The sequence below is a fragment of the Kogia breviceps genome, chromosome 15 (genome assembly GCF_026419965.1).
Source record: "Kogia breviceps isolate mKogBre1 chromosome 15, mKogBre1 haplotype 1, whole genome shotgun sequence".
In the NCBI taxonomy this organism is placed as follows: domain Eukaryota; kingdom Metazoa; phylum Chordata; class Mammalia; order Artiodactyla; family Physeteridae; genus Kogia; species Kogia breviceps.
In genome coordinates, this window is record NC_081324.1 from 41,475,721 (window position 1) to 41,497,244 (window position 21,524).

General features: G+C 38.2%; 1 protein-coding gene and 1 long non-coding RNA gene across 15 annotated transcripts in view; one reads left to right on the top strand and one right to left on the bottom strand.

Annotated features, from left to right (window-relative positions):
- Positions 1–21,524, bottom strand: part of DTNA (dystrobrevin alpha) — a 395,521-nt gene that overhangs the window by 292,830 nt on the left and 81,167 nt on the right. The gene's annotated exons all lie outside the window — the stretch shown is intronic.
- Positions 1–21,524, top strand: part of LOC131742945 (uncharacterized) — a 38,524-nt gene that overhangs the window by 978 nt on the left and 16,022 nt on the right. The window lies entirely within an intron of this gene.

The window sequence follows — 21,524 nt, forward strand, 5'->3', positions numbered from 1 at the left end:
GCTGAAAATAATTTACCTCACCCTGTTCAAAAGAGTGAGTGTATTACGTGCAATGTTACGGACCAGACAACTTCTTGAAAGGCCTGATAGAGGATTTATAATTTCGGCAATCAGACATACCACAACCCCAGGCATTCTGGGGTTTCCAGATCTCATCTGGCTGTCTCTGCCAGCTCCAGGCAAATGTCAGCTGGCTGGGCTCAGGGTGGTGCTGTGGCCGCAGCTGCTCCTAGCAACTTGTACAGACATCTCGAAAATACCCAACGGCAAAGGTTGACTCCCAAAAAGAAACCTTTCTCTTTGTTTGTGGTTGGTTTTAAATGTTCTGTTCTAGGTGGTCTTTTGCCACATCTGAACAAGACCATATTAGGGAACCGTGAGTGAACACTTGATTAACTGGCATCCTATGACTAACTTATTTTGGTGTTATCTTGATGCCCCATATAGACTGATCCTACCAACCGGCTCACTCCTCAGCCTGTTACTAATAGATGTCCTTTAAAAAAAAAAAAAAAAGATTGAAAGAAGGAGGGAGAGGAGGAAGAAACTCTCTTTATTCTTATTCCCAAAGTGATTATGTTAGGGAAATTTCAAGCTGTATGTAATGCCGATAGATGAAGACATCCGAGTAACTTCAGAAATAAATAGAAATAACCACTCACCCAGAGAGCACACATCCCTGTCTTTGTGATTCTTCCCCCCTCTATCAAAACACTTCTCCCCAAGGCTAATGGATGGTGTCAAAACACATGTGAGCTAAGAGTAGCCAGAGTTGGCAGCAGGTCATCTGGTTCACATTCGGCCACACTATTCACTTATGCTGTACCTTTGAGTGAACGTTAGCACAACCAACACCCAAGAAATGTTTGCTGAAACAAGCAAACAATTGCTTGTGTGGAAGTGTATATTTTAACCTATGGAAAATTATTATACGTTGGCTTACATTTTAGATAATGGGGTGGGGGGGAATTATATCTCTTTTCAAGCCATTAACCAAAAGATTATATGGAAGGTATATTAGGCACTGAGCACCTTTATAGAAGCAAAAAAAAAAAAAAAAAAGATTATTATACATTTTGTGTCTGTGTGAGTGAATGAGTCTAAACCCCAACATGGCAAATTCTTTCTATTGATCTTGCTGGCTTCTAAGAGAAATAAAGAAAATATTAGGCCCTCCTAATAATTCATATTAACTAGTAAACTATAACAATTTTCTTTATTGAAATGTTACTGGCCATTCCTTACAGTACAACATTCAACAAGCAAACATCTCCTTGGGTTCCCAACTTTATCTCCTTTTATATTTTCATCTGTTTCAATCACAGAAATTCCAGAACAGTGTGCAACAGTAGTGGCAGCATGAGTCCAAACCCAAGGTTGAGTGAGCACATGGGAATTTCTTTTTCTCCCCCTAACCTTCATGCAGCAGTTGATAAGATTTATAATGGCTAGAACTCAGTCTTTATCATGAGTAAATGTTATTTTTCTCTTTCACAAGCACTAACATGAGAGTCAGGATTTGATCAGAAAAAATAGCTTCCAGGGCTTGCTTCCAAAGAAAACTGGGCATGTAACAGGCAAATCAAATACCCTTGATTTATCATGAACAAGCAGTTAATCTCTGCTCCATTCTCCAGAAATAGACTGTCTTAACACTGTTCTATGGATGGCAAATGCTGGTAGCAGTCTCCTTGAGGGGTGAACAAGGTGTTAAAACTCAGGTTTAGCTGATCTGGGAGGCATCTGTGTGTATGAAAAATCTGGGTAATGAAAAGCAAATGATCCCTGTTATTTTTTCCTCCCTGGTGTCCTTAAGACACTGGCATAGGCTGTATTCTCATGCTGATAGTTTTGTGGATGATTTTGTCTTTTACATATTATTATTTTAAAAAATACACTATTTTCTATAGACTGAATATTTGTGTCCCACACAATTCGTATGTTGAAACTCAATCTCTCATGTGATGGTATTAGGAGGTGGGGCCTTTGGGAGGTGCTTAGGTCATGAGGGTGGAGCCCTCATGAAAGGGATTAGTGCCCTTATAAAAGAGACCCCAGAGAGCTTCTTTGTCCCTTCCACCAGGAGAGGACACAGCAAAAAGACAGGCCTCTATGAGCCAGGAAGCAAGCCCTCATCAGACACCAAATCTGTTGACATCTTGATTTTGGACTTCCAGCCTTCAGACTGACAGAAATAAATTTCTGTTGCTTATTTCAGTTGTTTGTAAGCCACCCGGTCTATGGTATATTGTCATAGTGGCCTGAATGGACTAAGACATTCATTATACAAAAGTGAGTTTGTTTTTTGTTGGGGAGGGGGATAAATGTGTTTTTTCTTCCCCTGAGGAAAAAAATAATAAATCCAAGTAGTAGTTGTTTGAAAAGTCATTACAATAGACACTGCCCAAGAAAAAGTAGAAAAACTATATATATAGGGGCTCTAACAACAGATATGGAAAGGATTCAAAACAGTAGCATACTACATATAATCTTATTAAATGCTGATCAATTTCAAAATTAGATGAAATTAGGCACTCATTTTGAATGCTTATGATATGAAAATAGCCCTGATTATGGAAAGGGCCATATGTATAAATTTATTAATTATAATATCATATTTGGTGGAAAATAACTGGGAACAATGGTAGTTTTGATGACAACAGAAAGACATGGGTTAACGCTTAGCATATAAATGCATATGCCCCATGATTTCAACTATATTAGAACACCTGTGGGCACTAGAAGGAAAGATAAAGGCCAGAAGGAATCCTATCTAAATGGTTTATGGGTCCACACACAGGCACACGAACACAGCCAAAATATTCAAATAAAGATAATTGCAGCCCTTCCTCATTCCTTCTCTCTCCACCTTGTCCTTGGAGAGGCATCTCTATTTCTCTTCTCAGGGTCTCTTCTGTGGCAGGTGGGTTGGGAGGGGAGTGGACAGGAAATGGGGAGGCTCTACAATGTGGAAAGAGACGCAGAAGAAGCTTAAAGGGGCTTAGGTTGATGTGAAGAAAGGGCATCAAGAGAAATACACAAGAAAAAGAGTGATCTTAAAGGCACCAGTGAGAACAGGGAAGGGATGGGGGAACAGAATCTGGTACAGCAGAAGCAGGGACCAAACTGTAAACCAGACTGGGGAGCAGCACCTTTGAATGAGGCAGACTTTGAGGACAGCAAGGTCTAAATGGGAGGATTAGGTAGTTTGGCCCTAGGACATCTGGCTGTGTGTTTTATGATTTCTTCTCATGGAACACATTGTTCAATATCTGGTAGTGTCATATTTTGTGTCTTTTGGATACTGACATGGATCTTGAAGCTATAGACTTATTTATTTACATGAAAGTTTTTGAAAAGTTGCAGTAATTGTTTTGTCCTATTGCTGTGGTTGCTAAAATTGATTTTCTTTGATATGGGTAAGAAATTATCTTCACCCTTGTCTAAATAAACTATCTCGATCTCTTCCCTCTCCTTGCATTTCATTTCCTGTATCACTCTCAGTTCCCATAAAAGGTAGCTATTATAGCCTCTTAGGCTGAGCACAGCATGTAAAGTGACCAACCATCCCGGTTTGAATGGAACTAAGGGATTTCCTGGGATGCAGGATTTTCAGTGATAACATCAGGAAAGCCTCAGGCAAACCAGGACTAGTTAGTCATCCTATACATGTAATCTGGATTTTTTTTTATGTTATGTGTATGCTTTTGATAAAGATTAGTCTTTTTATTAATTAACAGGTGTTTGGCCCAAGTAGAATGATAATCAGAAAATGTAGGATTCTTTTTGCATTTCCCCCATTAGCCATGCAACTTGGGAGGGGTCAAATTCCAACAGCCACTATTTCCTCATCCCCACAATGAGAACAAACATACAAATTTCAAAGAGTTGTTGTCAACATCAAATGAGATATACATGTAAAATAAGAATATATAAAATATATTAAATGAATACATTTTATATTGTATTTTATATAAACTTTATAAAAATTACATGTACTTTTCAAAGAAGCTTTTAGTTATTTTAGACTGAGAAATAATGGAAGCCCACAGAAGAGGTACAACATTTCAAATTGTAAGTGGCAGGGGTGGTGGGAGGGGAAGAGAGAGATAGATAGTTGATGAGAGAATAACTTTCTCAGGAGTATGTGTTTTGAGCATTTGATCTTTCCCCAAATTAAACTCACTGAGTTAAGGATTTGTTTTTGCTTTTGAGAAGCTCTATAGCCCAGGAAACAATCAATACTCCACATTTACAAAAGATATGGATTATCTTTAATATTAGAAATACAGATCTTATTTGTACCTATTCCTTTAAGCTGGGGTAGGGGTATTTTTTCTTTGTGGGACCAAAATCAACCCTAATTAAAGCACAATCATAAATATATCACAATCACTAGGCAAAATTAGAATATCCAACCTCATCCTAGGGACAGAGAGATACACCTTATGATACCAACTTACGTGAGCTCTGGCAGTATGTGCCATACCTGATGCCTTGAAAATGTATTTAATGTCATCACTTCAAATCTGTGCACATTTTCATAATCACATGTATAATCCATATTGGTTCTACTCCAAGCCTATTGAGATTTATCAAGAGTTGGAAATAGGACAATTCTATTGTATGTGGTAAAAGAAAATGACAGGTGATAGGCAAGCTGGATAGAGTCTGGTGGTTATTACATCCAACTTATTTATTCGGGAGCAGTTTTTCTCCAGATGAGCATGTGACTCATCACTGCTTTTCAAATTTGTTTGTTGGTGTTGTTTCACTAGGGAACCCTTTGTTCAAAGGAAATAGTTCACTGAAACGTAACAATGACAAGGCATAGCTCCTTTAGCAGAAACTCAGGTGTGAAATCTGGGGCCCTGCCTCTTCCTTAAGCAGTCCCTGTGGAAACTTCCAGGAATCTGGGAAGCTTAGCTTGAAAACCTTTGAGCACTAGAATTCATTGCATTCAGTTTATTTTAAAAGTATAACGGTAATATATATTTTTTAAATATGCACATATTTTTTAAAGCCATGTAGAATAATAGAGCTTAAAAGAATGTCCCATCCCAGTCCCATCCCTCCTCACCCTAGAATCCCAGAGACAATGACCATCAACTCGTAACTCTAAATTATGATGATCAGTCTATATTCTTAAATGATGCTCTTGTACTCCTATTTTTAAAAAAATTTTCAAATGTCAATATTATCTATTGTCCTCCTACTATGGAAAATAAGAATTTAGTTCTTATATACACCTTCTCCAGCATGTGTGCTCTCAACCTCTCTCTCCCTCTTTCCCTCCCTTCCTCATGCTCATTTACACACACACACACACACACACACACACACACACACACACACACACACACTTTCCTTAATCCTCACAATTTAATTACACAACAACTTCAGGGGAAGCACTTATCAGTGATTACATTATTTTGGCTATGAATATATTGTTCACATGTAAACCACATGGGATATATGAGTCCATTTCCTTTCTTTTACACAGTTTTCTTTTTCCTGACACTGGTGGTTGTGTCATATTTTTGTTTGCTTAATTTTCTATCTGCCTATCATTACATTTTTTTCAAACTCTCCAATAGACATGTAACATTCCTCTTAATACAGACAAACATATCAACTATTTTTTCTGCATACCATCTACCCCCTCCCCCACCCTCTCCCCACCCTGATCCTTTTTGTAGCAATAGTGCTTCTGAGCTGTCATCGCGGGACTGGCTTTTGCTTCTCTTCGGTATTGAGTCCCTTTGCTGGATTCTTTGTTCTTGCCCTCTTGATGGACTCCCCCATGGGTGACTGGAGGGAGCATAAACTCCAGAAGCTTCCTGAGAAAGATGCTCAGGACAAATTAAGTTTTGGAGAACCTGAATGCATGAAAATATTCTTATTCTCTTCTTCCATTAATCAATAGCTTGACTACAGAATTCATTGTTTAGAAATACTTTTCCCTCAGAAATTTCAAGGAATTTCTTCACTGGCATATGGTTCCTAGTGCTGTTATTTACAAGTCCTTCTGTTCCATCATCAAAATATTATTTCTTCTTTATCCCTGTTGTTCTAATATCCCATGACAGTATACTTTGGTATGGTCCCCCATTTCCACCACCACCCACCCCCGTGCCTTTGATTGTGTTTGAAACTCAAGGAAATTTTACTCATCTCCTCCAATTCCTGGGGACATTTTATTTTAAAGCAATTTCTGAGCTCTATTTCCCCTGTTCTTTCATTCTGAAACTAAACTCCTTTTAGTTGGATGTTGGACCCCTTAGACTGACCCCTTAATTTTATTATCTTTTCTCTTATATTCCTCTTTCTACCACCTCCTCTCTGGAATAATTCCTCATCTCTCTTCTGTTGAATATTCTATTTCTGCTAACATATGCTTAATTTCTAAGAATTCTATTTGTCTCTAATTGTTTTTATAACACCACGTTTTGTTTCATGGACACAATTTCTTTTCTGATATCAAAGACTACATACATTTCAGGTTTTTTAAAAAGCTTTCATCTCTTCCCTGCAATCTTTGTTTGCTTCAATTTCTTCTTTGTTTGTTCGTGTGTTTTGGTCTCTTTTATGTTAGAGACATTCCCCACATCTGGTGTTCCCTCACTATCCACCCAGCCATTGTGTTATGGTCGTTATGACATTACCGTAAAGTGATTAGACAAAGCTGAGCCTTCACTGAAACATCCTCAAGGGTAACTAGGTTTCTGCCCCCTTGGGTAGTCAGATCCTCTAGAGAAGCCCCCCTCCAATGTCCTATCTAGGAGGGACAAGCTCAGTTGCCAGTGTCCTGGAAGCAAAGCTGGGTGAAAAGGCTTGAAATTGAGGGAAGTTTACCACTATTCAGCATGCAGATTTCCACTTAATCCACCAGATTTCAGTGTTACACCTCACCCCCACCTGCCACTGTTTCCAATATTGCTGTTTGTAACCTCTCTAATTAAGTTACTCCAGAGAATAAGGCCCCCTCCCGCCATGTCTCCTGCAAGGTGAGGGAGAGGTAGTTGACGGGCTACACAGGGTGGAAGAGGTGATTTGAGAGTCCAGCTACTCTTTTTAAGACTTTCAACCAAGTTCTGCTTTCAGCTCCACTTCTCACCTCTGGCTTCAACAGACTTCTAGTCCTTGAGCCTTTCCAGTGTTCTAGGGAGTATCCATTTCCATCTATGTGGGCATCTCCTCTTCAGGCACCTGGCTTTCCACATCTCTGCTCAGCTAAATCAAGTACCGCTCAGCCATTCCCTTTCCATTTTCCAAATACTATGTCAATAGCTCCCTGTGTTGTAGGCTCTCCTGTTTTCTTTATTCTAGTAAGTATTTTTTGCTTACTGTCATTAGAGGATTTCTTTGGGAGGGAGAGGGTGGAATTAAGTATGTGTTCCATTGACCATATTAACTGTCATTCTCTGCCTTCACTCGTCAGCATTGCTTTAAAAAGGAAACAGGGCTTCCCTGGTGGCACAGTGGTTAAGAATCTGCCTGCTAATGCAGGGGACATGGGTTCGAGCCCTGGTCTGGGAGGATCCCACATGCTGCAGAGCAACTAGGCCCGTGAGCCACAACTACTGAGCCTGTGCGTCTGGAGCCTGTGCTCTGCAACAAGAGAGGCCACGATAGTGAGAGGCCCACATACTGCGATGAAGAGTGGCCCCCGCTTGCCACAACTAGAGAAAGCCCTTGCACAGAAACCAAGACCCAACACAGCAAAAATAAATAAATTAATTAATAAACTCCTACCCCCAACATCTTCTTTAAAAAAAAAAAAAAGGAAACAAATTTTCCAACCTCTCTCCAAAATGATCCCAACAGATTCAGCAATTGTGCATGTATGTGGGGAGGCAACATATATTTCATACTTTTCTACAAACCTATCCAATACTAAAATGACAGCTAAATCCCAGCAAAGTATACAATTATCTATATCAGACATAGTGAAAAATAACATTTAATTACAATAAAGTTATCTTTTTATTCTGAAGTTTGTTGTAGTCCCTTACATTAAAGCTTTCATTATATATCTGTGGAATTACACATAGGAACACATATAATTATAAATAATTCCTTCATATGTAAAAACTATGTAGCTTAAAAAATGAAAATAAATTCTTTTGTAACTGAAGTTCTACCTAAACTATCAATTAACTCATAACCCAATCAAGACAAGTAAATTATCTTAAATTTATCACAGCAGTCATTTTGTGCTTGCTTTCAATGAGAAGGCAATGTAAATCTGACAATGAAGTAATTTCCCTTTTAAGTTGTCATAGTCATTCTCATGTGGGCCAGGTTTGTGTATTTTATTATTTGAGGCAAGCTTTGTCTTGATTCATTTAACCCATTAGTTCTGCTCCTTATAATATGTCAGTCTGGAGATATTAGCTTTCTAGAAGATATACGGTAACCTATTTCTTTAAGAGTATCTCATCAACATTGAAGCTACCTTCTACTCTTGGTAAGAAGATGTATACTTCTATGATTTCTACAGCTGTAAGAGTTGGCCATGGGCAAAGAGTCAAAGGTCATCCTTAGCGTCCATCATTTTCCATCCATATTTGTCCTCTCTTTATGAAGTTTTCCCACCTATCTCCAAAATACTAAATATGTTTTCATCAGTACTGCCCTCAGACCCAGCCAAGTGAGGAGAAAAGACTCTGTCCTGGGCCTCACAATTCAGAGGGCTTGCTGCTCTAGTCCTCCTTTGCCTGTGTTTTTCCTCACTGAGTGATGAATTAGAAAAAGAATAAGTAACTCTCTTCTCAGCATGTGCTGGTACTTGGGACTCTGTCCCAAAGGCCTTGAGACTGCTTCCAGGTCTGCCTTCCCAAGGTGGGCTTACTTCTGGTATGCACACCTTAAAGGCTTAGGGGTGGCTGGAGGGTATTGTGGGGAGGTGAATGCAGAAGGTATGAAATAACCCAGCAAAGAACTGTAGACCTAAGGAAACCTAGATTAATTAATTTCCCAAATGAGATGAACCCTTCTTGGAGAGAAGAATTCTATAGCTTTTATCACTCCTGGGGACATGGTGAGAGGAGGAACACCCTCATCACATGGGAAGGGGGAGTAGGGGCATGTAAGGACAACCAGCCCAACTGTTAGCAAACTTTTAACAGGTGCAAATGGCCTGGTATCATAGAATCCTGAGGCACCCCAACCACAGAGAGAATCTGTATCTGACTGCCAACCCTTTCCTGCAGGCTTTCACTGAGTGCTTGTGGGTGGTTGAGACAAGCTAGGGCAGGAGAGCTGATAAAGATCCCCTCAAGATGCATGAGGTCTTCACTCTGTTCATTGCAGCAGCTCTCCAGTGGCTGGGGGTCATGGCAACATGGTGGTTAAAGATGTCTTTAAGCCTGAACAGTTGGGAGCTGGAGTGTAAAGGAGGGAGAGATTTCCTGTGGTTCAGAAATGTTGGCTGTTAGGCTAGGCATGAAGATATCTCTGACGCAGTGCCAAGCTCAGTATACCTAAAGGAAAGGTCCTATTGAGGTAGGGACTTAACTAAAGCTGTAGCAAAGCCCAGGTTCAGATCTAGCACATATTACATTGATTCAGTCCCCTGCACACAACATACACCACCAACACATACACACATATTAGCAGCCTGATTGATAGGAGTGAGCCCTTTTCTGAGGTTAAATATTATTTTACTACTATTCTTTTACCCATGAAGGCAATATACAATAAAAATATAGAACACTATAAAAATCTATACAATATCTCTACAAAATCTATCAATACCTATACAAAATCTATACAATATAAAAAAATCTATACAATATAAAAAACTATACAATAAAAAATGTAGAACACATGAAGAAGCAGAAAAATGTGACCCCCTAATGAAAATTTAAAAATAAGCAATAGAAGCAGACCCACAGACAGCTCAGATGTTGGACTTAATAGACAAGGATTAAATATGTTAAAAAGATATAATGGAAAAATGGGAAGCACACATTTTTTAACAGTTGGGGAATTTCAGCAGAGATATGGGTACAATAAGGAAGAACCAATGGAAATTATAAAAATAAAAATTACAGTATCATTAATATACAATCCATTCAGTAGGCTGAATAGTAGACTGAACCCAGCAGATGAAAGGATCAGTAAAATTTAAGACAGGTCAATAAAATCATCCAAATTGAAACAAAAAGGAAAAAACAGAGTAGAAAATCTGTGACTGTAACACAATATCCAATGGTCTAACATATTTGTAACTGTACCTCCAGCAGGATGTGAGAAAAAGAAATATTTGAAGAAATCATAGGTGAGTATTGTCAAAAACTGAAGGAATTCAATCCATGTACGAAAAAAGCTAAGTAAAACCCAAGTAGGATAAATGTAACAACAAACAAAGAAACCAACCAACCAAACAACCAACCAATAACAACAACACACTCAGGCATTTTACAATTAAACTGCTAAGAAACAGGTAAATAGTAAATCTTAAAAGCAGCCAGAGAAAAAAGACATATTATTCAAGGAACAACTTTGAAAATAATGTCTGATTTTTCATCTAAAATATTGAATGCCATAAGACAATGTAATATCTGCAAAATGCTGAAGGAAACCACCTGTTAACATAGACTTTTCTGCTCAGAAAAAATATCTTTCAGTATGAGGGTGAAACAAGACAGGCAAAAGTTGAGAGAATTCATTTCTATAAAATAAACACTACAAGAGATGAGAAAGGAAGTTTTTCAAGGTGAAAGGAAATTATTCCTCATGGAAGCCTGGATCTACAAAAAGGAAAGCACTAAAATGGATAAGTGAATAAATATCTGGGTAAGTGTCAAAGATCTTTTAAAAATTATCATCTATCTATTATCTACATAAAAAAACTAATCACTATTTAAAGCAAAAATTAATATATTTTGTGTTTATTACCTATGAATAAATAAAATATATGATAAAAAGAAAAAGGACAGCAAGTAAGTAAAGGGAATTATATTTTTATAAGGTTCTTAAGACTGTTCTTTCAGAAATATTATTTGAAAGTAGGGAATAAGTTAAAGATACATATTTTAAAATCTGAAGAAACAACTAGTGAAAAAAAATTCCACTGAGATACAGTTAAAAAAATCAATAGAAGCGATAAAATATTTAGTTAACTCAAAAGAAGGCAAAGAAATAAGGCACTCAAGAACAAAGAACAGATGAGACAAAGAGAAAACAAATCTCAAGATGGTAGGCTTAAACCTAAAGACAGCAAACATTACATTAAATATAAATGGAATAAACACTCCACTATCAAACATAGTAAAAAAGAAGGACCAAACTATATGCTTTTTTAAAAGAAATACACTTTAAGTATAAAAACACAGATTGGTTGAAAGTAAAAGAATACAAAAAGTTATATCAGAAAATGTTGGTGTGCTTATATTAAAACACATTGGACACATTAGACACCAAGACAAGGTGTACTATCAGAGATCAAGAGGGATTTCAGTAAAAAAAAAAAGGATGAATTCATCAAGAAGACATACAAATTCAAAAAGAGCTTCAAAACACATGAAGCAAAAATAGAATTAAAAGGAGAAAAGACAAATCTACAGTTGCTATATGAAGCCAAGCAAAACCCCTTCTAATGCCCAACACACACACACACATACACACACACACACACACACACACACACACACACACACACACACACTATTAATGACTAGCAATAAACTGGGGGTGGGGTGTATCCTGGGGAGATCGATCAAGGCAGGATGCGTTTCTTGGACTGAAGCTTAGATGTCTGGTACAAAGAAAAAGGAGGCTTAGCACATGAGATGGGCAGGAGAGTTTCCTGACAGCCAGCAAGTTTGGAAGGTTCACAGGTGTGACAATACATGGATTGCTTATCCTCTGTGGTTTCCAGGTGGGGTGGGTCAGTAACATCCTCACCCATTTTCCTTGGAGGTCATACAAATATCTCTACTTTTTTTGTGTTCCATCATGGGACAATGGTGAGAGGGTGTCCACATCCTTGACCCCCTCCCTATGGTTTATCTTGATTGCCAATTGTTGCCTTGGTTCTGAGTGGAATATTCTGGGTTCCCCGCAGTCTGTTGTGACCAGTAGTAGTGTACAGCTCTGAAACAGCCACTGGTCCCACAGAGCTCACACTAACAGGAACACAGCTTTACTGCAGGCTTATTCTGTAAACACTGTGCAAGGCTTTGAGCACTATATCTGCAGGTGTGAGTCCAGGTCCAGGACTCTGAGATTTTTCCCCTGTGAGATGATGGTATGAGCAGGTATCACTGGGTTTCTTATAGCTAAAAGCTAATAGGAACAAAGAGCTGTACAGAATGTTTCCTGTCCTAGATGAAGAAAAAGTTAAAATTTATGACAGACTCTAGTACCATTTTAAGTAAGAATGTGAAACACTGGAGACCTCTTTTTTGGAGGCCAGACTTGAAACAAAGTTATTTGAAATGCTGAGTATGGAGGCAGGTATTTAAAAATGGAATAGGTCCTACCTTTTATTGAGGTTAAAATAGACTTGCGAGGAAAAAATGGGGGAAAGAAAACTAAACATGCAGAACATGATGGGGTGACCATTAATGTTACAAGAAGGATACAATATAGTCAATGAAGGTTAAATTGGAACACATCTAATCCCAAGTGACTTAAGCCAAAATAACCTTAAAATTTATGTCAGAAGAATAAAACATAACTATAGATAGTATTGTAGAAAAGTTTCTATAAAATTCCAATCTTTAGGAAAGTTTAAAATTATTTCATATGGGGGTAAAGGATGGAAAGAGAAAGTAAACTCAGTAAACATGGGGTGGAGGGACAGTTGAAAACTCAAAGGTATGTTTGGAAAAATCTCTACATAAGAAACATCATCAGGTCCAGAATCTGATAGAATGCTTGTTGAAGATGACAGATTTGTTTGCTATCCTTGGAGATGACATGGATGATGGTCAGTAGGAACTGAATATAATAAAAGTCAGAACCTGGGACCACTTGGATGGGAAGCTTTGAAGACATATATGCCTTCAAGCAAATGCTTCCTTACAAACCTCTGAAAAACTTATCAAATATGTAGTAAATTAGCTAGAGAAGATAAAAGAGCTTACATATTATATTAAAACTCTTCAAAGCAATTGTGCATCTTTAGAATCAGAAAATATAAAGATTAAAAGCAAGGTTCAAAAGCTTGACAAGAGACTAATGACTGAACTGTATCAAGAAGATGAAATAAACCTCACAGAAAATTAACTGTTTAGGGAAGAGACAGTTTAGAAAGAGAGGAGAAATATTCCATAGCAGATAGAAGTATCAACCATGCCCCCACAAAAAGCCAGATACCTATAGAAAAGAATGATTTCCATTTCATTGTACTCTTAAGTAGTAAAAGTATCATATTATGACTTGATTAACCAGACCACCATAAATATTAAGAAAAATAGGCATTTTTCATGAACTGTACAGCAACTAGATACACTGGAAACTTTAAAGGCTATTTGGGTTTGCCAAAACCTTTTTTTTTCTCTAGTTTAAGGCTACAGTTGAAGTGTGCTCAAGTGAGATTTTATTTGTTTAAAACAAAAAAAAATCTGCCTTTTTTTCCAGACTTTCACCTGCTCTCATTTTGCACATTAATGGTAATGGCATATGGAGGTTCCAACATGTAGCTAGCTGCAAGCAAAATAAGGTGACACATGCTTTATTTAGACAAAGGCAATCTTTTCTAACAGTTCTTTAGTGAGATCTGAAGGTGGGGATTTTAGGTATTTGGATGGATTGGTAGCAGAGGGGTGGTGTTTATAGGGTTTTAAAAAGCAATCTGTGTTCCTAATTTTTTTAGGGCCCTAAAGTTTTGTTAAGTCGCTCACTAATTTACCTGGTAGAACTTTTACATACATTTTGGCTGCCCCATACAGCATTTTTAAACCTAGAGGTTAAAGGAATAAAGAAAAGCAGAAATTTAGAAGCTGAACAAAATTCATAGGTGAGAAGCTAATTGTATATGTGAAATGGGAACAGGGTTAAAGGGGAGGCAGTCCATGTGTATTGAGTGCCTACTATGTCCAAGGACTTTTATATATTTTATTCCACTTAATTTTTAAAAATACTATGATTTAGGGCTTCCCTGGTGGCGCAGTGGTTGAGAATCCACCTGCCGATGCAGGGCACACGGGTTCGTGCCCCGGTCCGGGAGGATCCCACATGCCACAGAGCGGCTGGGCCTGTGAGCCATGGCTGCTGAGCCTGCGTGTCCGGAGCCTGTGCTCCGCAATGGGAGAGGCCACAACAGTGAGAGGCCCACGTACCACAAAAAATTAAAAAATAAAATAAAATACTATGATTTAAAATTTAGTATGTCCACTTAATGGATTAAGAAACTGAGTGTCAGATTAAATTAATTGGATTACTAGGATTAATAAATAAAGGTACATAACTTTGATCTTCTATCTGTCTGGTTCCAAAGCCTTAAATTTTTTCTGTTGTATTGAGAAATAAAAATGTTTCCTTTTCCAAAACAGATTCGCCACCTAGCAGTACTTCCTTGAATCTTGAAGACTTGGTGCTATCCCACTGCAAACTTGGGTGTAGGAGTTAGATGGCAGGGTGGAGGAATCTCATGTTCCTTATCACCATTACTGGGATCGGTGAACCTGAACCTAGATTAGACACTGCAAAATCAGGAAAAGGGAAAGGGAACCTGAGGGGTGAGCTGGGGTGACATCATGGAGCTTATTTCATGGTCTCACTGGAGGCTGTAATAAGATGGCATGCTAAAGCCAGACTCTGGATTCGTGTTCCGCTTCTGCCAAGTCCTGCAGTGAGTTACTTAATCTCTCTACACCTGTTTGTCATCTGCAAAAAGATGATAATAATGTTGCTCTCATAAAATAGCTCTTGTGAGTACTAAATGAGTTACTATATGTAAAGCACTTGTAAGAGCAAATTCAATAAGAGTTACTATCATCATTATCATCATCCTTCCTGTCATTGACAGTAAATATGTGAATCAGAATATTCTCACGTAATACCCATCTTTTACAACAGTGGAAGGCCTGGGGAAGGTAAGAAACAGCAGATATGAATCATCCACAGAGCTTTTAAAATAACAATTACTGGGCTCCAAAGGGACCATGTGAATCAATCTAATCAATCTCTGGGGGGTAGATTCTGAGTGTCTGTTCATTTAAAAGGCCTCCTATGTTCTAATGTGCAGCCAGGGTAGAGATCTTCTACCCTATATTATCTGTTTTTACTGTTTTTTCCCTTAATCTTTCTTATTGGGATTGAGATTAAACTGATCAGTTTAATATTTTACATACATATCATGTATCAAAATACCTGACTGAATTTTGATATGATATCAGGGTCTTGCACAAATGCATTTGATTTCAGGTGAAGTTAGCCACCATGGACATTACCTACATATTTCTATAATACAAAGAAAACTGAGTTCTGTATTCTCAAAATTAATAGAAGGAAATCTGATATTAAACTTAACAATTGCTTCATGACATCTACCATGCCCTGATTCATTTGTGGGGCATGTGTGTATGTGTGTGTGGCCCAGCATTACCTACCTATTTTTGGAATGGAGTAGGATGTGTAAAGCACCAGCTGTGTTATAAAACTCACAAAGGAAGAGTGGCACTGAGCAGCGCCCTTTGTGGAGAGTCAGAGCCTGGGCATGGCATAATCCATTTATTAACTCAAAGTAACAACGGGAGATAAAACTCTCACTAACATCAAAGCAGATACCTATAAAGAGCACTTCAAATTACCTGGCAAATTCAGGCTCCCTTATCTGAATTGGGAGCAGGCCATGTATAAACTGATTGAGTCAAGTCTCTTTTCTTGGATGAGAGCACCCTGAGCCCATGGTGGGAAGGTTGGCAAAGTGGTAGAGGATCCATTGTGATTGTGGTCATGGTTTTCAACCCTGGCAGCACTTTAGAAACACTAGTAGGATTTAAAATTAAAAACTGATACATGGGTCTCTTACCCAGAGATCCTGATACAACAGATCTTAAGTGGGGCATACATTGGGGTGCTTCTGTGCATTTGGGGTTGAGAACCACTGGTGTGCTGGAGAGAAGATAAACTTTGTAGCCATACAATCATAGACTTGAAATTTTGCTGTTCTGTTCACTTGATGTAAGGTATTGAAGAACTTAAAGTATACAAAACTTCAATTTACTCATCTGCAAAAGAAAAAAAAAACATAACTTGCAAGGCTATGATGAAAACAAGGGGCAGAAATGGAAACTGTGATTAAAAATCTTCCAACAAACAAAAGCCAAGGACCAGATGGCTTCACAGACAAATTCTATCAAACATTTAGAGAAGAGCTAACACCTATCCTTCTCAAACTCTTCCAAAATATAGCAGAGGAAGGAACACTCCTAAATTCATTCTACGAGTCCACCATCACCCTGATACCAAAACCAAAGATGTTGCAAAAAAAGGAAACTACAAGTCAATATCAGTGACGAACATAGATGCAAAAATCCTCAACAAAATACTAGCAAACAGAACCCAACAGCACATTAAAAGGATCATACACCATGATCAAGTGGGGTTTATCCCAGGAATGCAAGGATTCTTCATTATACGCAAATCTATCAATGTGATATATCATATTAACAAATCGAAGGATAAAAACCATATGATAATCTCAATAGATGCAGAAAAAGCTTTCAACAAAATTCAACACCCATTTATGATAAAAACTCTCCAGAAAGTAGGCACAGAGGGAAACTACCTCAACATAATAAAGGCCATATATGACAAACCCAAAGCCAACATCGTTCTCAATGGTGAAAAACTGAAACCATTTCCTCTAAGATCAGGAACAAGACAAGGTTGCCCACTCTCACCACTATTATTCAACATAGTTTGGGAAGTTTTAGCCACAACAATCAGAGAAGAAAAAGAAATAAAAGGAATCCAAATTGGAAAAGAAGGAGTAAAACTGTCACCGTTTGCAGATGACATGATACTATACAGAGAGGATCCTAAAGACTCTACCAGAAAACTACTAGAGCTAATCAATGAATTTGGTAAAGTAGCAGGATACAAAATTAATGCACAGATATCTCTTGCATTCCTATATACTAATGACGAAAAATCTGAAAGAGAAATTAAGGAAACACTCCCATTTACCACTGCAACAAAAAGAATAAAATACCTAGGAATAAAGCTACCTAAGGAGAAAAAAGACCTGTATGCAAAAAAACTATAAGACACTGATGAATCAAATTAAAGATGATACAAACAAATGGAGTGATATACCATGTTCTTGAATTGAAAGAATCAATGTTGCAAAAATGACTATACTATCCAAAACAATCTACAGATTCAAGGCAATCCCTATCAAATTACCAATGGCATTTTTCACAGAACTAGAACAAAAAATTTCACAATTTGTATGGAAATACAAAAGACCCTGAATAGCAAAAGAAATCTTGAGAAAGAAAAACGTAACTGGAGGAATCAGGCTCCAGGACTTCAGACTATACTATAAAGCTACAGTAATCAAGATAGTATGGTACTGGCATAAAAACAGAAACAAATATAGATCAATGGAACAGGATAGAAAACCCAGAGATATACCTACACACATATGGTCACCTTATCTTTGATAAAGGAGGCAAGAACATACAATAGAGAAAAGACAGCCTCTTCAATAAGTGGTGCTGGGAAAACTGGACAGCTACATGTAAAATAATGAAATTAGAACACTCCCTAACACCATATGCAAAAATAAACTCAAAATGGGTTAAGGACCTAAATGTAAGGCCAGAGACTATCAAACTCTTAGAGGAAAACATAGGCAGAACACTCTATGACATAAATCACAGCAAAATCCTTTTTGACCCACCTCCTAGAGAAATGGAAATAAAAACAAAAATAAACAAATGGGACCTAATGAAACTTAAAAGCTTTTGCACAGCAAAGGAAACCATATACAAGACAAAGAGACAACCTTCTGGATGGGAGAAAATATTTGCAGATGAAGTAATCGACAAAGGATTAACCTCCAAAATACACAGGCAGCTCATGCAGCTCAATATCAGAAAAACAAACAACCCCATCCAAAAATGGGCAGAAGACCTAAATAGACATTTCTCCAAAGAAGATATACAGATTGCCAACAAACACATGAAAGGATGCTCAACATCACTAATGATTAGAGAAATGCAAATCAAAACTACAATGAGGTAACACCTCACACCTGTCTGAATGGCCATCATCAAAAAATCTACAAACAATAAATGCTGGAGAGGGTGTGGAGAAAAGGGAACCCTCTTGCACTGTTGGTGGGAATGTAAATTGATACATCCACTAAGGAGAACAGTATGGAAGTTCCTTAAAAAACTACAAATAGAACTACCATGACCCAGCAATCCCACTACCAGGCATATACCCTGAGAAAACCATAAGTCAAAATGAGTCATGTACCACAATGTTCATTGCAGCTCTATTTACAATAGCCAGGACATGGAAACAACCTAAGTGTCCATCGACAGATGAATGGATAAAGAAGATGTGGAATATATGTACAATGGAATATTACTTAGCCATAAAAAGAAATGAAATTGAATTATTTGTAGGGAGGTGGATGGACCTAGAGTCTGTCATACAGAGTGAAGTAAGTCAGAAAGAGAAAAACAAATACCGTATGCTAACACATATATATGGAATATAAAGAAAAAAAAAGGTTCTGAAGAACCTAGGGGCAGGACAGGAAGAAAGATGCAGATGTAGGGAATGGACTTGAGACACAGGGAGGGGGAAGGGTAAACTGGGACGAAGTGAGAGAGTAACACTGACATACACTACCAAATGTAAAATAGATAGCCAGTGGGAAGCAGCCGCATAGCACAGGGAGATCAGCTCCTTGCCTTTTGTCCACCTAGAGGGGTGGGATAGGGAGGGTGGGAGGGAGATGCAAGAGGAAGGAGATATGGGGATATATGTATACGTATAGCTGATTCTCTTTGTTATACAGCAGAAACTAACACACCATTGTAGAGCAATTATAATCCAAAAAAGATGTTAAAAAAAGGTGGGGGGGCAGTGCATGTAAAGCACTTAGCATGGTGCCTAGTGCACAGTAAATACTCAGAGTGCTTACAAAATATCCCAGAACTTTCTTTTCAGGATTTCTCTCTCTCCTCTGTAGCTGTCATTCCCTCTTCTTCTAGAGCCCACTGAAAGCCTCCTTTCTGGTGTTCCCATTTGGCCCTGCCTTCCACAGAGATATCCACTGTTTTTAACCTTCCTTAACATCCTCCCCACTTTAACTGTACCCAGTACTACAAGTATTCCCACCCACTGGGATCACCTGCAGGACTTTAAAAACCACTGATATCTGATTCCTACCACCAGCATTTTCTGACTTGTAATCCTAGCTGCTAGTATAGTTTCTCCACCCATAGAGCAATAAGAATCTGTATAAATTTTTTTGAATTATTGGAGGAAAATAAAATTAATCAGGAATAAGGAAAGATACACAGCAAGTAAGCCAGCAGGTAGGTCACTTACCCATTTATTCTTTCAGGAAGCATTTACTGAGCTCTTAGTTTGTGCTAGGTATTGAGTACAAAATGTAGTTAAGACTGTCTCTGCTTTCAAGTAAGACTGACAAACAGAAATTAAATGCAATTCATTCCATCATTCATTCAACTTTTTATGGAGTGCCTACAATATAGTTGGTGACAGTTTAGGTCCTAGAGATACAGATGTGAACCAAAAAGTGAAAAATCCCCATGCTCAGGGACTAGGTTCCAGCAAGGGGCATTACAGAAGGGTGGTCTGGGAATTTAGTTCAAGGAAGCAAACTTCCACCTGAGGATGGGTTTATGGGAAGGCTTTCTGAGGAAAAGATGAAAGAACTAATTCTTGAGGAACATGGAGTTAGTTAGGGAGCTAAGGGAACATGTGTGTGATGGTTAATTTTATGTGTCAACTTGGGTGCCCAAGATGCCCAGATATTTGGTCAAACACTATTTTGGATATTTCTGTGAGGACGTTTTCGTGGATGAGATTTACATTTAAATTGGTGCACTCTGAGTAAATCAGATTGTCCTCCATAATGTGGATGGGCCTCATCCAATCAGTTGAAGGCCTTAATAGAACAAAGACTCACCTCCCCAGAGCAGCAGATGGCCTTTGGACTTGAACTACAGCATCAGCTCTTCCTGAGTCTCCAATCTGTTAGCCCACCCTGAAGATTTTGGACTTTACAGCCTCCATATGTGAGACTTTCAGGCCTCATGTGAGCTAATTCCTTAAGATAATCTCTCTCTGTCTCTCTGTCCCTCTCTCTGTCCCTGTCTCTCCCTCTGTCTCTGTCTCTCTGTCTCTCTGCCTCTCTGTCTCTGTCTCTCTGTCTCTCTCTCTCTCTGTCTCTCTCTCTCTCTCTCTCTCTCTCTCTCTCTATATATATATATATATATATATATATATATATATACACACACATCCTATATTGGTCCTCTTTCCCTGCAGAACTGTAATATGGTATGCATTTGAGTTACATGAATCTTTTCCTGTTCTTCTCAAGACTGAAGTCCCACCCTTGACTTGTGATTCCCCAAGAAATAGATGCCATCCAACAAGATTTCTTTCAACTCCTTCCATTTAACTCAAAATTTCCCCCTTATCTTTATTGGATCACTCCTCCTCTTCTGTTTCAAAGGGAAAGTACAATTTCCTTCCTACAACTAATCTTTCATTTGTGCTCCAGATTCTTCTCAAGCATTCATTTTGGACTTTAGTTCAATAATTATCTCCTCTCTCACAGCTGCAGCTTCTCTGCTTTCCCTTGAGTTGTGCTCAAGCTTTCACATGCTCATGTGTTGTTAGATGTGTGTGTGTATGTGTGTGTGTGTGTGTGTGTGTGTGTGTGTGTGTACATTCATGAACATGACCTCATGTTCTGGTGAACTGGATCCAATGAGTTCAGATCCTGCCAGATATTCCACTAGATGGGGGGCACATTGCACCTGGCTTTTCATTGCTGGAATCAAAGTTAAGGGTTAACATTTTGGGCTGGAGAGGATACAGACTCACAATAGTAACTAGTTTTGTCAGGCCAATCAAGGGGGCTTGATTGACAGTGATGACATCCTTGAGTATTGAATTTTCACTTAATAAATGATGATATTTTGGAGATAAACTTGAAAAAGGAATAATAATAAATGGAAGCCTTTATGATTATGCATGGGGGAACTTAAGGTTAGAGAAAGAAGAAAAATAAAAGGACAAAAGAAGAGGCAGAAAGAAAATCTGGAAACAAAGTAAAGACGTGGTAAGGGATTTGAGGGGAACAAGAGAAGCCCAGAACAGAAGCACTAAAATGATCACTTCACCTAAGACCCTGCATGTTCTTCTCTTTATAAAGTAACATCAGTTATAATCAAATTCCAGCAGAATTCTCCATGTCTCTCAAAATTGTAAACGACAGAGTGCCTTGCCAAATCATAACACTGCACGCACACACACCCCCATCCAGCAGAGTCGAATGTGGTTTT